Source organism: Alosa alosa, chromosome 12 (assembly GCF_017589495.1).
Source record: "Alosa alosa isolate M-15738 ecotype Scorff River chromosome 12, AALO_Geno_1.1, whole genome shotgun sequence".
Lineage (NCBI taxonomy): Eukaryota > Metazoa > Chordata > Actinopteri > Clupeiformes > Clupeidae > Alosa > Alosa alosa.
In genome coordinates this window covers 3185530-3205529 of record NC_063200.1, presented here as the reverse complement: position 1 = coordinate 3205529, position 20000 = coordinate 3185530, and the positions used below count along the sequence as shown (strand labels likewise).

Here is a 20000-nt window from a genome sequence, read left to right as displayed (position 1 = left end):
TTTCAAATGACTGTAGAGCGGTGTATCCCCTCCCCCCTGACTGGCAGACCTGGCAACCCGGATGCTGAAACACTACTGACTTCGTTATTAGTAGATAGGTGGAGGGTGGCGCATCAGGCCAAAACACAACATGACAACATCAACATCAGTTGAGGGCTGCAACTTTTTGAAATGAACATGATTTCTTAATGTCTAGTGACATATCAAGGCCATTTTTATGATTAATTGAAATACATTTCTTACATACGGTTCCTTTAATACACCTTTTGATACACTCAGTCAGGCATCCTCTCTAAGATCGAAGAATTTGCAGACTTCTTCAAAAACAAAGTCATTTCTATAAGGAGGCTATTGGTAACACAACTAATATGTTTGATAGTACACCCAAAACAGCCCCAAAATTAAGGTCCTTTAGCACTATTACTCAATCTGAGCTTGGTAAAATTATAACTCAAACGGCTCCTCAACATGTGTTTTAGATCCAATCCCTACTACATTCCTCAAAAAAAAGTATATGATGGCTTTAGCTCCCTTTTTTCTCAAGGTAATAAATACCTCATTAGAAACAGGTATATTTCCAACTGCTTTTAAAACCGCTGTTGTGAAACCTTTACTTAAAAAGTCAAATCTTGACCATACCAATCTGAGCAACTACAGGCCTATATCAAATCTATCGTTTTGAGCAAAGTACTTGAAAAAGTTGTTTTGCAATCAGTTAAATACCTTCCTCAAATTGAAAACAGTATCCTTGAAAATTCCAATCAGGTTTTAGATCAAATCACAGCACAGAAACGGCTCTAGTAAAGATAGTCAATGATCTCAGACTAGCTACCGACTCAAACAAAGTCTCAATCCTTATTCTTCTGGATTTGAGTGCGGCATTCGACACCGTGATCATAGCATCCTAATTCACCGCCCTTCTTGAAGTAAGGTTGGCTCTCTGATAATGCTCTAAACTGGTTTCAAACCTACATTACTGGCAGAGATTTTTTATATCAGTCTAGGAGATCATGTATCTGAAAAACATGACTTGCCTTTTGGTGTGGCCCAGGGGGAGCTGCCTTGGTCCCCTGCTATTTTCTCTATATATGCTTCCATTGGGAAGCGTCATAGAAGTCAGCATAATGTAAACTTCCACAGCTCATGATGATACCCAATTGTATCTTTTCTGTGGAGCCAACTAACCCAGATGCCTTTGCTCCCTCACTGCATGCCTAACCTCCATTAATCAGTGGATGAGCAAAAACTTTTGAAACTAAATGATGACAAAACAGAGGTACTTCTGGTTGGACCAAAACATGAGATATTATTCTTAGTAATCTGGGGAACTTGGCACACCAGGTCAAACCAAAAGTAACAAGCCTCGGTGTCATCTTAGATGCAGAGTTAAGTTTTAAGCCCCATATCAGTAAAGTTACTCAGACAGCCTATTTCCACTTGAGAAACATTGCCAAAGTCTTGACCCTTTTTAACTCAACAAGATGCAGAAAAACTAATTCACGCCTTTATCACTAGCAGGTTAGACTACTGCAATGCACTTTTCACTGGTCTTCCCAAAAAACATCTAAAGAAATTGGCACTCATACAGAACTCTGTGGCTAGACTTTTAACTAAGACTAAGAAGAGAACACATCACCCCTGTGTTGGCTGAACTGCACTGGTCCCTATTTCCTATAGAATTGATTTTAAGGTTATGTTAATTACTTACAAAGCTCTGAATGGCATAGCACCTTCATATATCTCTGAGCTTTTAATATCTTATCAACCACAAAGGAAACTTAGATCCATCCAATTCTAATCTTTTTTTAATCATTACCCCAAAGTGCTCCACAAACAAAGTGGAGAAGCTCCGTTTATCCATTATGCCCCAAACTATGGAACACCCTGCCTCTGTACATCAAACAGGCGAAGTTCAGTAAATATTTTTAAAAAGATCTGAAAACATGCCTGTACAGGAACTCATCTTATCCTGTAGACTACTTTCTCAGATTATTCTACATCTGCTACTATTGGAGGGCTTAGCAACCAGCCAGAAACAGATGGGCTCCCCTATTAAGTCAGGTTCTGCTCAAGGTTTCTTCCTGGAATATGGGAGTTTTCCTTGCCACAGTTGCCATATGGCGTGCTTGTGGGGGTAAGAGGTTAAGGCTGCCAGTCTTATAGCGTCATTTTTCTATATTTTGATATGTTGCTTGGTATAACATAAACAGCAAAAGAAAAGTGATTGATAATGACTGACTGACTATTATTGTGTTACATGCTTCAAATGTAAAGCACTTTGAGCTGCATTCTGTGTATGAAAGGTGCTATACAAATAAAGCTAATTATTATTATTATTATTATTTAAAGCTCAGGCATCAGAGGGTTAAGGGTCAAGGTCATCTTTATCACCTTGCTTAAAGCTCAGGCATCAGAGGGTTAAGGGTCAAGGTCACGGTGGTAGTGGCAGTGTGTGTTAACACTGGTGTGTGGGGTTGTACTAAAAACAATGGAATCTAATGTAATCGAATGTTGAAAACCTGTGATCCCTTCTGAGAAGATTTCGATTTTCCAGATTTGTTATGGTTTGCAACTAGATGGTCCCTACAGCATTTTTCCTTCTGGTTGCCTGAATGTCCCTGCATAGTTTTGTGTTTGCGTCTCCATCCCCTCTTGGCTCCCGCTCTGTCTAAACTGTCCCTTTTTTCTCCTCTCTCGGACGCTGGCACCAACTCCCGATGGCAGGCCAGTCGATCCCGCCAGCTGGGTGCTACTGTTTACTGCGTAGGTGTGAAGGACTTCAATGAAACCCAGGTTAGGGTGCACAGCCACACTGATTCATCACAACATGTTAAGAACCAAGGAACACATGCACTCACACAGCTACGAGGTCTCTTGTTACTCACGTGGATTCATTTGCACATTCCAACATGTTTTCATGTACGAAGATAGAAGGTGTTTTTGACTTTTGAGGAGATTCAAGGGAGATTGTGAAATGTTTGCTTCTATAAAAAACAGAAACAAAAACAATGTTTTGGTAGACTGTGCACTGAACACACACACGCACACACACACACACACACACACACACACACACACACACACACACACACACACACAATTAACCGTGTTTGTGGTCTTTTCTATGCAGTTGGCAACAATAGCGGACAGCAAAGACCACGTGTTCCCAGTGAACGATGGCTTTGAGGCACTGCAAGGTGTCATCGATTCGGTATGACAAACTGCCAGATAACAAAAAATGTCTAGGATGTCTCATGCTTCCCTGCCTTGTCACAACAACTAATCACGCCAGCCTACATTAGCGAGCATCATCGTCATTAATTAGTCTATTATAGAGATCTCATAAAAGTGTCTTAATTAAGAACTACAGTATCATAAAACTGCCATAAAACTTCATGAAGAATGAGGCTTGCAGGATGGGTTATATGTGGGTGTAGGTGCCATAAAGGTTAGTCGTAGGTTAAGTGATTATATAGGTGATGGTAAAGGATGAATGTAAGTGTTATATCTGGAGGTAAGAAGCAGACAGTGATTCAGTAAGATGTTCATTTGGTGTTCCCTATGTGTTATAATGAGTGAACTACTCTATAAAGATCATTAGATGTTCATTTGGTGTTCCCTATGTGTTATAATGAGTGAACTACTCTATAAAGATCATTAGATGTTCATTTGGTGTTCCCTATGTGTTATAATGAGTGAAAACTACTCTATAAAGATCATTAGATGTTCATTTGGTGTTCCCTATGTGTTATTATGAGTGAACTGCTCTATAAAGATCATTAGATGTTCATTTGAACTACTCTATAAAAATCATTAGATGTTCATTTGGTGTTCCCTATGTGTTATTATGAGTGAACTACTCTATAAAGATCATTCTTGAGGATTTCTGGTTTGAACTGTCAGTGTATCAACTCAGGTCTCCAAAAAACAAAATGCATTAGCCCGTTTTTTTCTGATATCACAAAATGGTAGGACAAATCACAGGCAACTCTTGTGTCGTCAAAGAACCGTCGTCAGCGCGAGCTCAGGTGTTTTTAATACCTGGAACAAGGTAGCCTTCATGAAATGGTTAGCAACTCTGCCCACAAGTGAGCTATGGCAAAGCAACTCCAGACTGTCTGGAGATCAAATCTGGAATGAGAATTTAGAATTTAGCTACAGTTGGTGGGGGGGCAGAGACGGGGCGGGCCTTTGTGACAGAGGCATAGACAGGGGATGGGCGGAGCTTAGTAAATGCTTCAGGGATGAGGGAGAAGGTGCAGAGATACATCTTTTGTTACTTTTGATACATTTTCGTGAAAACAACTTATGCATGTACATCGCTGAGGAACTCAAATTATATTACAGGGTTTAATCAAATGGCTGCAGTGGGTCTTTAAATCAGTCACACTGTAGTGATCTTTCACCATCCAGGGTGGTCCTAATATATAAGATACAACCATGTCACTACACCAGAGCTATGGAGACAATAATAGAGTAACAGACTAGAATCAGTAGAGTAGAATGGAACTGAATGGAGTAGAACTTGTTTGTGATGTTGTTGCATGTGAAATGTCCACACAGATCCTGAAGAGGTCATGCATTGAGATCCTGGCTGTTGAACCATCGAGTATTTGTGCAGGAGGTAGGCCGTTCCCATCATCACATCCTATCCTATTCACACCCCCCTCATCCCAGCTTCAACACAACCGAGAATCAACAAGGTTCATCTGACATTGAGTTCTTTAATATAAAGATTAATACAAAATCATATGATTTGGAACAAAATAATAATATTTTATTATTAATAATAATAGTTATTAAATTAAATTAAAATAAAATTATATGAAAATAAACCAAATTAAATGGTTCTGATTCTGGATATCTGCTTTGTCTCATTTTTCTCAAAAGTACATGCGGATCTTGTGAATTCTCAGCTGATGACTGACTAATCAGTTGAGTCACAGGGGGGTGGATTGATATGAAGGGGGGGATAGGTTCTGCAGTTACCATGATTGGTGACCCCTGGTGTTCCGTGCTCACCTGGTTCTCTCGGTTCTGCAGAGGTGTTCCAGGTGGTGGTGAGTGGCAACGGGTTTCTGCACGCACGGAACGTGGAGCAGATCCTGTGCAGCTTCCGCATCAACGACACCGTCACTTTGAGTAAGATAAATGCGCCTTCACACATGCACCTTCACACATGCACCTTCACACATGTCACTATGAGTAAGAGAAATGCGCCTTCACACATGCGCCTTCACACATGCACCTTCACACATGTCACTATGAGTAAGAGAAATGCACCTTCACACATGCACCTTCACACATGTCACTATGAGTAAGAGAAATGCACCTTCACACATGTCACTATGAGTAAGAGAATGCACCTTCACACATGCACCTTCACACATGTCACTATGAGTAAGAGAAATGCACCTTCACACATGTCACATGTCATGAGTAAGAGAAATGCACTTCACACATGCACACATGTCACTATGACTAAGAGAATGCACCATGTCACACATGCACCTTCACACATGCACCTTCACACATGTCACTATGAGTAAGAGAAATGCACCTTCACACATGTCACTATGAGTAAGAGAAATGCACTTTCACACATGTCACTATGAGTAAGAGAATGCACCTTCACACATGCACCTTCACACATGCACCTTCACACATGTCACTATGAGTAAGAGAAATGCACCTTCACACATGCACCTTCACACATGTCACTATGAGTAAGAGAAATGCACCTTCACACATGCACCTTCACACATGTCACTATGAGTAAGAGAAAAAACACCTTTTTTTGAATGATTTATTTGTGATTTATTTGTGAGATTTTGAGCATAACAGATACACAGACACACATAGAAATACACAGATTTGTTCTGTGAAACAAGCTACTAACAAAGAGACCCATCCCCCACCCTCTTCCCAACGTTATACAGTAGCATGGTCACATTGAGTGAGGGAGAACACCTTTTTACTTATAACACATTCATTTTGAAAAAGAGAGGGAGCATGTTTACAACCTTTAACAAGAGAGAACACCTTTAACCCTACCGCTTTGAGAAGAGAGAGGACCTTTAACCCTACCGCTTTGTGAAGAGAAACCACCTTTAACAAGAGAGAACACCTTTAACCCTACCGCTTTGTGAAGAGAAACCACCTTTAACACTGCCGCTTTAAGAAGAGGGAACACCTTTAACCCAGCCGCTTTGAGAAGAGAAACCACCTTTAACCCTGCCGCTTTGAGAAGAGAGAGGACCTTTAACCCTACCGCTTTGTGAAGAGAAACCACCTTTAACACTGCCCCTTTAAGAAGAGAAAGGACCTTTAACACTGCCACTTTGAGAAGAGAGAGCACCTTTAACACAGCCGCTTTAAGAAGAGAAACCACCTTTAACCCTACCGCTTTAAAAAGAGAAACCACCTTTAACAAAGCCACTTTAAAAAGAGAGAGCACCTTTAACTCTTCTGCCACTTTGAGTATGAGATATCTGAAAAGAAATCCTCTGAGTCCACACTGTCACTTTAAAGATTTAAGGTGCAAGTTTTCCGTAGTCAGAGTGACGTCAGACGCACAAATGAAGTTAATTAATAAAAGATAGATAGATCAGAATGTAACACTGGTTGCATGTGATTGGTTTCTTCAATTTCACTTCACGTGAGAGGTCTAGCCCATTTCAGAGTCCCCACCTTAACGTAGCTTCCCGCTATTGCTATGGTACGTGTATACAGGGCCTATGTCTCTCAGCAGGGCAGTCCTGAATAGTTGAAGAGGCTCTCTAATCACCTCAGCAAACTTGTCTTTCAAGGGTATCGTAGAGATCCGGAAAAGTAAGAAAATAGGGTAAAGAACAAGCGAAGTAAATACTCACATACCCATCACTCTCTCTCCAATCACAGGACTGGATACTCACATACCCATCACTCTCTCTCCAATCACATTGGGACTGGATCACTCTCTCTCCAATCACGGGATTGGATACTCACATACCCATCACTCTCTCCAATCACAGGATTGGATACTCACATACCCATCACTCTCTCTCCAATCACGGGATTGGATACTCACATACCCATCACTCTCTCTCCAATCACAGGATTGGATACTTATATACCCATCACTCTCTCTCCAATCATGGGATTGGATACTCACATACCCATCACTCTCTCTCCAATCATGGGATTGGATACTTATATAGCCTACCCATCACACTCTCTCTCCAATCATGGGATTGGATACTTATATACCCATCTGCACTCTCTCTCCAATCATGGGATTGGATACGTATATAGCATACCCATCACTCTCTCTCCAATCATGGGATTGGATACTCACATACCCATCACACTCTCTCTCCAATCACGGGATTGGATACTTATATACCCATCTGCACTCTCTCTCCAATCACAGGATTGGATACTTATATACCCATCACACTCTCTCTCCAATCACAGGATTGGATACTTATATACCCATCTGCACTCTCTCTCCAATCACGGGATTGGATACTTATATAGCCTACCCATCACACTCTCTCTCCAATCACAGGATTGGATACTTATATACCCATCTGCACTCTCTCTCCAATCACGGGATTGGAGGGATGCACTTTCAACAACCACTGAGCTCAAACATCAACAATGTCTCTCCACAATTGTACAATACACCCAAAAGCTCATGGGTCATCAACACTCCCCCCAAGAACCAGAGCCTTAATGTCCATTACACCTTTTCAGGTAACAGGCTCAGAACCAGAGCCTTAATGTCGAGTACACCTTTTCAGGTAACAGGCTCAGAGCCTTAATGTCCATTACACCTTTTCAGGTAACAGGCTCAGAGCCAGAGCCTTAATGTCGAGTACACCTTTTTAGGTAACAGGCCAAAAACTAGTCAACCTGACAAATTGTGCTCCTCTGTTTGCCTGGCATTTTACCCCCACTAATGTCTGAGGAGTTAACATGGGGAGACAGACGCCTCCTAATGATTTAACTGTAAAACTGTTAACTGTGGCAGTGATTTGTTTTTGCTGCTCTCTGTTTCTCTCTTGCTGTCGTCCTCTCAGACAGACAGGGGAGGTACTGCTTGATTTGTGTTGGCCGGGCGTAGCGAGGGATCGGCCTGCCCTCCGTAGCTCCAAGTGCTCATTTCTCAGCTCTCTCCTGGCCTTGCGGCTGCTATTTCACTTAAAACAGTATCAGATGGAATGTGCCGAGTCTGTGCGTCTCTGTGTGTGTGCATATGTGTGTCAGTATGTGTGTGTGTCAGTATATGTGTGTGAGACTGTGCATCTGTGTGTGTGCATACGTGTGTCAGTATGTGTGTGTATGTGCATGCTTGTGTGTGTGTGTGTGTGTGTGTGTGTGTGTGTGTGCTTCATTCGAGCCAGAGTAAATAGACCATTATGTTCTGAGAGAAATCCAGTCGTTCCATTTTCCACACGAGAGGGGAAGAGCAGCCATAGCACTTCACCCGCTCGGTTCAGACTGCTCCTCTTAATGGACTTAACCCTCACACTACTTAGAGTCCATTTCAATAAGCAGGATTAAGCCTCCAATTAATCTCCACTCTGCTCGCTCAACAAGAGGCCTTTAGGAGCGTGCAACCATGTGGCATGAAATTCCTCTCACCTGCACACAACCTCTGCAAGCATATTACAGCCATCAACTGAACAATCCCCAAATGAAGTGCTAGTGGTGACAAATGGTCTATTTGGAGAGCTCAGTGAGCCATGAAGTGTGCTGTTGTATTAAATTAGAGAAGGTAGTGATGATGTTGATGATGATGAGAGCCAAAGGCTATCGCACTTAACAGAGGGTTTAATGTAGGGTTGTAGTGTTCATTACTCTTATAGTCTTGCGTTTAATCAATTAGTTGTTTGATCGATAAACTACCAGAAAATAATTAAATAAATGTGTTTCCGATGCCCAAGATTAGGATGCCTTGCTTTGTTTGTAAAGCTAAATATATTTAAGTTGAAGAAGCTGCAGTCAAATAATTAGTGGGTTTATTTTTCTTTTTAAAAAATGACACAATCCAATTAAGTGTTTACCAAAATAGTTGCCGAACGATTTAATAGCTGACAACTAATCGATTAATCTATCAGTTGTTGCAGAGCTAGTTTATCTCTCTTCTTTTTCCCCTGCTCTTCTCTCCTCTCTGACGCTCTACTCTCTACTTCTCTCTTGTAATCTACTCTTTCATCCTTTCCACCCCTGCCCTCCTCACCTCTTTGCATCTCTCCTTTCCTCTCATCTCATGTCTCCCCTTGACTCCCCTTCCCTTCTTTTATCTTCTCCCTTCCCTCCCTTCTTTTCTCCCTTCTCTCTCATCTCATTTCTCTCCCTTGTCTCTCATCTCTCTCCTTGTCTCTCATCTCTCATTTCTCCCTTCTCTCTCATCTCATTTATCTCCCTTGTCTCTCATCTCTCTCCTTGTCTCTCATCTCTCATTTCTCCTTCTCTCATCTCATCTCTTTTCATCTCTCCTTGTCTCTCATCTCTCATTTCTCCCTTCTCTCTCATCTCATTTCTCTCCCTTGTCTCTCATCTCTCTCCTTGTCTCTCATCTCTCATCTCTCTCCTGGTCTCTCTTCCTCTATTTCAGTGAAGAGGCCCTTGGTGATTGAGGACACTTATCTTCTCTGCCCAGCTCCAGTACTGCAAGAGGAAGGAACGTAAGTGTTTATGAAGAGACATACGTGTTTGTGAAGAGACGTGTGTTTATATGTGTTTATGAAGAGACACACGGGTTTGTGAAGAGACGTGTGTTTATAAGTGTTTATGAAGGAACACAAGTCTTTAAAGAGATATACATATTTATGAAAAACATAAATGTTAATGAAGGAATGTAAATATTTATGAAGGGACATGGAAGAAAGTGGTCATTATGTTGTGACATGTCTGTTAACACCAATAAGATGCTACCAACACCAGTGTCATGATCATGTTCATGAAGGATGTAATAATATTCTCTAAGTGTTCAGGAAGGAGTGGAAGTGCTCATGAGTGTTTATGAATAAGTCTTTATGAAGTGATATGAAGTCATAAGATAATGCAAGTGTTCATAAAGGGCCCTAAGTACTCTTGAGGTGATCTGATCTGTTTATTATTGAGGAAACTAAGTACTCATGAGTGCTGTTTACCTCCCTGCTCCTACCCAGAGCCAGATGGCCTCAGGATCAACACAGATCTCTCTCCTCCCTCTCTCTGTTGCCACATTCTTTCCTCTCACTTTGCCCCCTCATCCCCCGCAAGCTCTTAAACATGGTCAGGCGTTTTGTTTATCTTCAGACGACAGCACAGTGAAAGTGGACGAGGATGAGGCGTTTCTGCACTTTCACATTCTCCTTTTGTGAGCAAGATTAATTCATTTCTCAGCTGGAGGGAATGACTTTCTGCGTAGCTTCTCTAAATGTGAATGAAGGGTCTCTGTGCGGTTTCTCTTCATGTGAATGAGGATGTCGTTTCTGTAGCTTGTTTTCTCTAAATGCAAATGAGCAGAGGCTTCTGCCTAATTTTCCTTCATGCGAGCTGTGAAATGAGCAGTTTCTGCCTGACAGCTCATCTAAATCAGGATCCCTGGGCTTGTGCGCACTTGTCGTTGTGTGAATACGTTGCTAGGCTACAGTGTGTGTGCAGGCCTGCACTCCTTATGTCCTAGCCCTCCTGGCCTGCTCACTCAGTGGAGGAAGAATCAAATGCTGAATGGTGGCCACCTCTAGAAGGAGATGGAAGTAGAAGTGAGGAGCCACAGCGGGATACTACAGAGGGGGACACTACAAGGGGAACACTGACAGCTGGGCTATGTAGTATGAGTGTATGCTGCAACAATTAGCTTCCACTTTAATCAGTGGAACTGGTTACATCAGAGGTGTGAGTGCTACACACATTTGAAAAAAATGTGTAAACTATTTTTACACTCCATGAACAGAGAGCTCCAGTTGCGCTCCCAGTGTAGGCCAGCTGTGAAAGAACATAGTAAGGAAGATATAGTGAACACCAAGGCACTATGAGGAGAACACTGTGGAAAGGAAAACGTTCTAAAGAGAGCACTGTGAGTAGAACGTTGCAGTACAGTGAAGAAATAAAATCAAATACACAAATGGTAAAATCAAGACACAATGAAAAGCAAGGAGTGTGAGAAGAGAAGACAGATAGATAGATAGATGGATAGATAGAGATAGATAGATAGATAGATACTTTATTGATCCCCAGGGGACTGAGGAGAACAATGCTGGCAAAACACCATGAAGAGCAGTACACTGAGACACAGAGATCAGAAAACTGCAGGAACACTACTATAAGGAAAATACTGTGAGGAGAACTATGAGAACAGTATGAGAAGAACACTGTCAGAGAATGAGAACACCATGAGGAGAACACTGCCATGAGAACTCCATAAGGAGAACTCTGTGATGAGAACTCCATGAGGAAAATTCTGTGAGGAGAACACCATGAGGAGAATTTTATGATGAGAACACTGTCAGAGAACAATGTGATGAGAGCACCATGAGGAGAACCCTGTAAGAACACTGTGAAGAGAACACTTTCAGAGAACACTGCAATGAGAACATCATGAAGAGAACTCTGTTAGTAGAACACTGTGAGGAGAACACTTTCAGAGAACACTGTGATGAGAACACCATGAAGAAAACTCTGTTAGTAGAACACTGTGAGAGAACATTGAAACATGGTGATGAGAACACCATGAGAAGAACATCGTCAGGACGGCACCATATACCCTTTTACTAGCTACCAGAGGTGGAAAGTAACGAAATACATTTACTCACGTTACTGTATTGAGTAGTTTTTCTGTGTATTTTGTATTTTTAAGTAGTTTATAAAATCGGTATTTTAAATTTTACATTTTGATTACATTTTGAGTGAAGTATTGTACTTCGCTACATCAAAAGTCCCATCCGTTACTTGAGTAAAAAAAAAAGTTAAGACAAACGAAAACGGAAAGGGAGAGAAAAAAATCGGCCCTAAACCACTAGCCTAGTGAAAATGATCAGCATGTAGCATACAACAGGACATGAATCAAGCTGGCGCCATGCAGTCTTTCTGAAAGTGATGGAGACTAGATCACGAAATGCATCAGATTAGCCTAACCTATGAAAGTGTATTTTCCGCTATTCCAATCGGTTGTCTCAGTTCATTTTAGCACTAATGATTGCGGAGATATTTAAGCAAACACCATGGGATTTCGTGTTTTGACGTTTGTGCTCACCTTTCTTTGGAAAGAAGTTTATTAGCAGTTGTTTCCCCTCATTTTGATGTCTCTCTTCCTGTTTTGGCCTTTGTTTTTAGTAACCTGACTTGGCTTTCTTGGAGAAAGACATTGCACCAGCAGCGAAACAATTAGCGGTCCACTACTAGCGATGCTCAACTAAATAAACAAAAGATAGGCCTAGACTACCTTATGAATCGTGCAGGCGGACTAAACCATTAGCTCTTTAGCGAGGGAGAGTGAGAGTGACCTTACACAGTTTTCACTATGATTTGTATACAAAATCCAGTCAGTCAAACAAATTTTGTCTGACATTCATTTTGACATTTAATTTGGAAGTTAAAATATTCAGGTAAAATAAATATATGGTGGAAATAAGTATTGAACGCTTTTTTTTTTTTTTTCAATAATTAGCCTAAACTTCCAGTGAGTCTATTCGAAATTTTCACCACACATTATATTACAGTAACACACATATAAAAAATCCAAACGTAAGAGTTTTGTGTATTAAAGTGGAATGACACAGGAAAAAAGTATTGAACGTGCCTACTGAAATTTCTTCAATACTTTGTGGAAAAGCCTTTGTTTGTAAAGACAGCTTCAAGACATTTCCTGTATGACAAAACTTATTGGTCGCAGTATCAGGTCTGATTTTGGCCCATTGTTCTAAACAGATTCCAAGGGTCCCTCTTGTGAATCCTGATCTTTAGTTACTTCCAGAACTATTTAATTGAATTGGCTGCCTTCAAGTCTTTCTGGAGCTTTCTCTGAGTGGTCCTTGGCTCTTGGAATTGACTATCCTTCTGACTCCCTGGTCAGAAATATTACGAGGAGATTCTGTGCATGGCTGGTTGATGATGCAGTGATGTTTCTTCCACTTGCAGATACACTGTAATGGCTCCCATGCTGCTTACTGGAAGATTCTGATGTTTTGAAATGCATCTCTAACCAGTTTCATTGATATGTTTTGCAACAATAAGGTTGCAAAGGTCTTGGGAGAGCTTTTTGCTTTTATCCATCATGAAATGTTTCTTGTGTGACACCTTGGTAATGAAAACCCTTTTTATAGCCCATCAATATGTAGGCTACTAACCAAGCTTTTATTAATTTGCACAGATAGAAAGGATAACTACTCTCTATACAGATTCCAGCTCGTTCCTTTCCTTTCCTTGCCTTAGTGCTTTTTCTTAGCGTGTTCAATACTTTTCCCCTGTGTTATTCCACTTCATTACATGACTCTATTTATGGAGTTGTTTGGATTTTTTATGTGTGGATTACCTGAGTTATTACTAATGCCTGGTGAAAATGTTGTGCCCCCTGTATTCCACTTTTCACGGGCCCTCTCCTCCATTGGGGCCCTATACTTCCCACTTTCCCCCCCAGTACGATGCCCTTTAATCTGCTGAACCTTCTGCTCGTTTCCAAATATAAAAAAAACTCTCTGCAACTCAATATTGGCCTGCCTGCCTCAGCTGCCTGTGAGGGGCTTTTCAGTTGTGCTGGATTACTGTTCACTGCAAAGCGACCCAAGGATGAGTGCAACTAACTTTGAAAATCAACTACTGCTCAAACTTAAAGGAGAACTCCGGTGATTTTTCACATAGATCTCCATTTCTCAACGTCCTTTTCAGGCAAGTACCTCCACTCGGTGGCCATATTGCAACACTTTTGGGCACTTATCGTTGCATCTATTTCAGCAGAAATGCGTGTGAGTAAGTCTTCACGACACCAATCTTGCTCCAGCAGCGAGATCACAACAGATGATTGGCACGATGTCTTCACAGCACACCACATGATTGGCTCAATGTATTTTACAACACACCACATGATTGGCTCAATGTATTCACATGTCAACGTTTTGTCGCGGAAGGGTTGTGATATGTGTAGACATATGATGTGTAGACAACTGCCATATTGGCGTTACAAACTAACCCCATGCATTACTATGGAGGATTTTTTGAGTGCTGTATCTCCTCATTAGAAAGTCTTTGGTAAAACTGGTTGTTCTGTTGTTCTGGTACCCCCAAAAAAAAAAGTAACTAAGTAACTTTTACTTAAAGTACATTTTAAATGAACTACTTTTTACTTTTACTTGAGTACATTTTCAGATCGGTATTTTAACTTGTACTTGAGTAATATTTCATCAAGGTATTGGTACTTTTACTTGAGTACAATATTTTCATACTTTTTCCACCTCTGCTAGCTACATTCATCAAAAGTATGCACGTGCATTTTGGAAACAGAAGTAATGTGCTACTCCATTCATTCAGACCAGAGAATTTCAAATAAGAGCCACTGGCTCACCTTGTAAAATACCAAAAGGACATAGGTATTTGTTTGTTTCACATACTGTAGTTGTTTTTTTTGATGATAAGCAAGTGAAAAAATACATTTTACCCTCTGGCCCCATAGACTCCCGTTCATTTGGGACTCGCTCACGACTGCCGCTAAGGGAACTGTGGGCGAACTGCAACCGGGATCGATAGAATAGCAGTCAATAGGGAGTGAACAGGCTCTCCGTCAACAGGCTCTGTTCAGAGCGATTTAGATGAGGAAAGGAAAGTAAAAAGTTTTAAACGCTGATTTAGAAGTGTAACTAGCATCAAAAGCATTCAGGTAGTTTTCACAATCTTTTGTGGTTAATCCCTTTGCGTAGCTTGACAAACTATCTAACTTTCATTTCACAAATGTGTGCGCATCCATCATTGTTTATAAACAGTAAAAGGGTCTATGAGAAGAGCTGTGGTGTGCTCTATGGAGCCGTTGGTGCTGGGGTGAATGTGCAGGGATGACACTATGAGGAGAGCTGTAACTGTGGTGTGCTCTATGGAGACATTGGGGTGGCTGTGCAGGGCACTATGAGGAGAGCTGCAGTAAGTGTAAGCTCTGCAGTAAGCTCTATTGAGGCGTTGATACTGGGGTGGCCGTGCAGGGCTAACACAGCTCTCCTGGAGCTTTCCTCTGCTCCACTCCCCACTAAACTCCTCCCAGGCCCTGCCTGCTGTGTGGTGTCGTGCCTGTGGTTTAACACACCACAGGGAGAGGAATGGGAGGCTGGTGCCGTAACACCAGGACAAGAAGCAGCATAAAACCAGAAGTCTGGACCATGTGTGATAATTATTTTCACAGCTCTGCAGTGAGGTTGCTTGACCCTTGAACACATTGTAGAGCACAGTAGTCATAGGCTGATATGCCGCTATGTATGCCGGCTGTTGGATGAGTAGATGAAGAGATGAAGAGATGGACAGATGGATGGGTGGATGAATAGATGGATGAGTAGATGAATGAAGAGATGGATGAGTAGATGAATAGATGAAGAGATGGATGAGTAAATGTAGAGATGGACAGATGGATGGGTGGATGAATAGATGAAGAGATGGATGAGTAGATGGGTGGATGGTTAGATGGACAGATCCCCCCAGGATTTTCTGATCTTCAGTTTTCTCAAATTCACACAGACTCAAGCATTTCCTGCAATTGCAGGTTATTCTGGAGAAAAACAATGTCCAAATCATAGCATTATTAGGGATTTAATCCAAACTCAAAATCAGGGTAATTTCAGCCAAATCTTTTTTTAGAATTCCTACAACCAATTCGATCACTTTGGCCTCAATCATGCACTCACTCTCGCAAGATCCTGGAGGGCTTTGATAGATGGGTGGATGAATAAATTAATGAATGGATATGGAGATGGATGGATGGATGGGGAGATGGATGGATGGATGGATAGATGGATGAGGAGATGGGTGGATGGATAATCTTATCTGTCTCTGTAGACATGTCATCTGGAAAACCTGTATTTATCCAACTACACACTGTACATTATTAATCTCTATTATCTACACAACTGCACAGAATACCTTACTGAACCTGCACTTTGGTATTTAATGCTTCTTTGCACTTCTGGTTGGATGTCAACTGCATTTCATTGGCTTGTACCCGTACTCTGCTAAATTACAATAAAGTTGAATCTAATCTAATCTAATCTAATAAAGAGATGGACAGTGGTGGAATGTAACGGCACAAATGCGCCGTTACTAGCCTTAAGTAAATATTCCGCGTTTGTACTTTACTTTAAGTAGAATTTATAGTGCATACTTTTGACTTTTACTTCGTTATACATTTTAGCAATTATCTGTACTTTTACTTTACAACACCATCGATTTCCTTTTTTCACGATGCATTTTATGATCAGATTTTTTCTCTCTGACAAACACGTTTGTTTTACCAGGGGAGGGGTTGCTATCGGGTTCTGGAGCGCTTCGTGCCCTTCAATCTTTGAAACATAAGCTTCTAGTCTAGACCAGGCAAGCGTGAGCTTGTAGCCATCATTCATTAGGCTGTGTTCACCAGACCCATGGCTACACTGGACATGCAACTGTGTTCTGTGCCTTTCTCTGTCTGTTATCTGAAGCGTTAGGGCCTCCTCTCGGCCAAGATTGCTATCCGCGGATCAGCGAGTTACAGGCCATGCCCATGCTTCTGTCACCATTACGATCATTGGCACAAATAAACGGTAGACTATTATAGAACCGCTGGCGAGGAAAAAAACGTAGCATTTTCCAGATTAGAAAATATTTCTTAATTTGTGTGATCAAATAAGAGGCACTAGCCTACAATTGGGGGGGGGGGGGGGGGGGGGGGGGGGGGGGGGTAAAATGTAAGCGCTCATTCAATGTCTATGTGCGTCTCGCAAGTGAAACTGAACCTAATCATAAACACACCTTTCTCAGCAACTTTTCTGTTCAATCAGCAGAATTGGCATTTTACGATCTACGGACGTTTCCCTGGTCTACCCATTAAACTTCAGGCTCTCGTGTTTTGCTGAATGATATACTCAGCGAATCACCCTAGTAGATAACCAGAATTACTCTCTAGAATTGTAGGTCAAGAATAAACTGGACACAGATGGCACAATTGCATTGGCTTAAAACTATCTAGTCGAATATAGCCTAACCTAAACTAGCTTAATTAAATGCCACAGCCCATACTATTTTTCTTTTTAGAATATAGATATTAGAAGAATAAATCATTATGCAAATACTTTTTACTTTTAATACTTAAAAATTTAAAACATTTTAAAAGCAGGTACTTTTACTTTTACTTAAGTAAATATTTCTCTGTGTATTTGTACTTTTACTTAAGTACTGAGATTCAGTACTTCCTCCACCACTGAGATGGATGGATGGATGGATGTATGGATGAGGAGATGGATGGATGGATGGATGTATGGATGAGGAGATGGATGGATGGATGGATGTATGGATGAGGAGATGGATGCTTGGATGGGGAGATGAGTGGGTGGAGAGATAAATGAAGAGCTAGATCAAAAGCCCATAGAGTAACCCATCCCTGTTCCCCATGGGACTGCCAGATAACCCATCCTGCTGTTCCCCATGGGGACTGTTAACCCATCCTGCTGTTCCCCCCATGGGACTGCCATAACCCATCCTGCTGTTCCCCCATGGGACTGCCATAGAGTAACCCATCCTGCTGTTCCCCCCCTTGGGACTGATAACCCATTCTGCTCTGTTCCCAGGGACTGGAGTAACCCATCCTGCTGTTCCCCCAGGACTGGGGGGACTGTTCCCCCTGCTGGGATAACCCATCCTGCTGTTCCCCCTGCAGGGACTGAGTAACCCTATCCTGCTGTTCCCCACAGGTGAGTAACCCATCCTGCTGTTCCCCTGGGACTGAGTAACCCATCCTGCTGTTCCCCACAGGACTGCCATAGAGTAACCCATCCTGCTGTTCCCCTCAGGACCCATGAAGTAGCCATCCTGCTTTCCCCACGGGACTGAGTAACTCATCCCATCCTGTTCCCTACCCAGGACTAGGTAGCTTCCATCCTGCTGTTCCCCTGCAGGACTGCCAAGTAACCGTCTGCTGTAACCCATCCCATGGGACTGCCATAGAGTAACCCATCCTGCAGGACTGGGACTGTAGCAAGTAAAACCCATCCTGCTGTTCCCCTGCAGGACCTGAGGTAACCATCCTGCTGTTCCCCTGCAGGAGTTTGTTATAGAGTAACTCATCCTGCTGTTCCCCTGCTGGGACTGAGTAACCCATCCTGCTGTTCCCTGCAGGACTGCCATAAATAACCCATCCTGCTGTTCCCCTGCAGGACTGCCATAGAGTAACCCATCCTGCTGTTCCCCTGCAGGACTGCCATAAATAACCCCATCCTGCTGTTCCCCTGCAGGACTGAGACTGGAGTAACCCATGGGACTGCCATGCTGTTCCCCTGGGACTGAGTAACCCATCCTGCTGTTCCCCTGCCATAGGACTAGGTAACCATCCTGCTGTTCCCCTGCAGGACTGAGTAACCCATCCTGCTGTTCCCCTGCCAGGGACTGAGTAACCATCCTGCTGTTCCCCTTGGGACTGGAGGTAGCCCATCCTGCTGTTCCCCCCTTGGACAGTAACCATCCTGCTGTTCCCCTGGGACTGAGTAACCCATCCTGCTGTTCCCCTGCAGGACCAGGTAACCCATCCCTGTGTTCCCCAGGACTGCCACAGGACTGAGTAACCCATCCTGCTGTTCCCCCACAGGACTTCCCATCCAGCTGTTCCCCACAGGACTGCCATAAGTAACCCATCCTGCTGTTCCCCTGCAGGACTGCCATAGAGTAACCCATCCTGCTGTTCCCCTGCAGGACTGCCATAGAGTAACCCATCCTGCTGTTCCCCCTGCAGGACTGCCATAGAGTAACCCATCCTGCTGTTCCCCTGCAGGACTGAGTAACCCATCCTGCTGTTCCCCTGCAGGACTGCCATAGAGTAACCCATCCTGCTGTTCCCCTGCAGGACTGAGTAACCCATCCTGCTGTTCCCCTGCAGGACTGCCATAGAGTAACCCATCCTGCTGTTCCCCCGCAGGACTGCCATAGAGTAACCCATCCTGCTGTTCCCCGCAGGACTGTAACCCATCCCTGTTCCCCTGCAGGACTCAGGTAACCCATCCTGCTGTTCCCCATGGGACTGGGAGTAACCCATCCTGCCCAAGAGGACTGTTCCCCCAGGAGGGACTGAGTAACCCATCCTGCTGTTCCCCTGCAGGACTGAGTAACCCATCCTGCTGTTCCCCTGCCATAGAGTAGAGTAACCCATCCTGCTGTTCCCCTGCAGGACTGAGTAACCCATCCTGCTGTTCCCCTGCAGGACTGAGTAACCCATCCTGCTGTTCCCCTGCCAGGACTGGAGTAACCCATCCTGCTGTTCCCCTGCAGGACTGAGTAACCCATCCTGCTGTTCCCCCTGCCAGGACTAGAGTAACCCATCCTGCTGTTCCCCTGCAGGACTGCCATAGTAACCCAGTAACCCATCCTGCTGTTCCCATGGGACTGCCATAGAGTAACCCATCCTGCTGTTCCCCCACTGGGACTGCTGTTCCCCTGCAGGGACTGAGTAACCCATCCTGCTGTTCCCCCGCAGGACTGCCATAGAGTAACCCATCCTGCTGTTCCCCTGCAGGACTGCCATAGAGTAACCCATCCTGCTGTTCCCCTGCAGGACTGCCATAGAGTAACCCATAGGACTGCCATAGAGTAACCCATTCTGCTGTTCCCCCAAGAGGACTGAGTAACCCATGTTCTGCTGTTCCCCCAAGAGGGACTGCAGGAGGTAACCCATCCTGCTGTTCCCCTGCCATAGAGTAGAGTAACCCCATCCTGCTGTTCCCCCTGCAGGACTGAGTAACCCATCCTGCTGTTCCCCTGCAGGACTGTTCCCCACAGGGAGTAACCCATCCTGCTGTTCCCCACAGGACTTA

The 20000-nt window shown here is 43.1% G+C and overlaps 1 pseudogene; it reads left to right on the top strand.

The window, feature by feature from the left end:
• LOC125304778 overlaps positions 1 to 20000 on the top strand; it is a 49428-nt pseudogene that overhangs the window by 10322 nt on the left and 19106 nt on the right.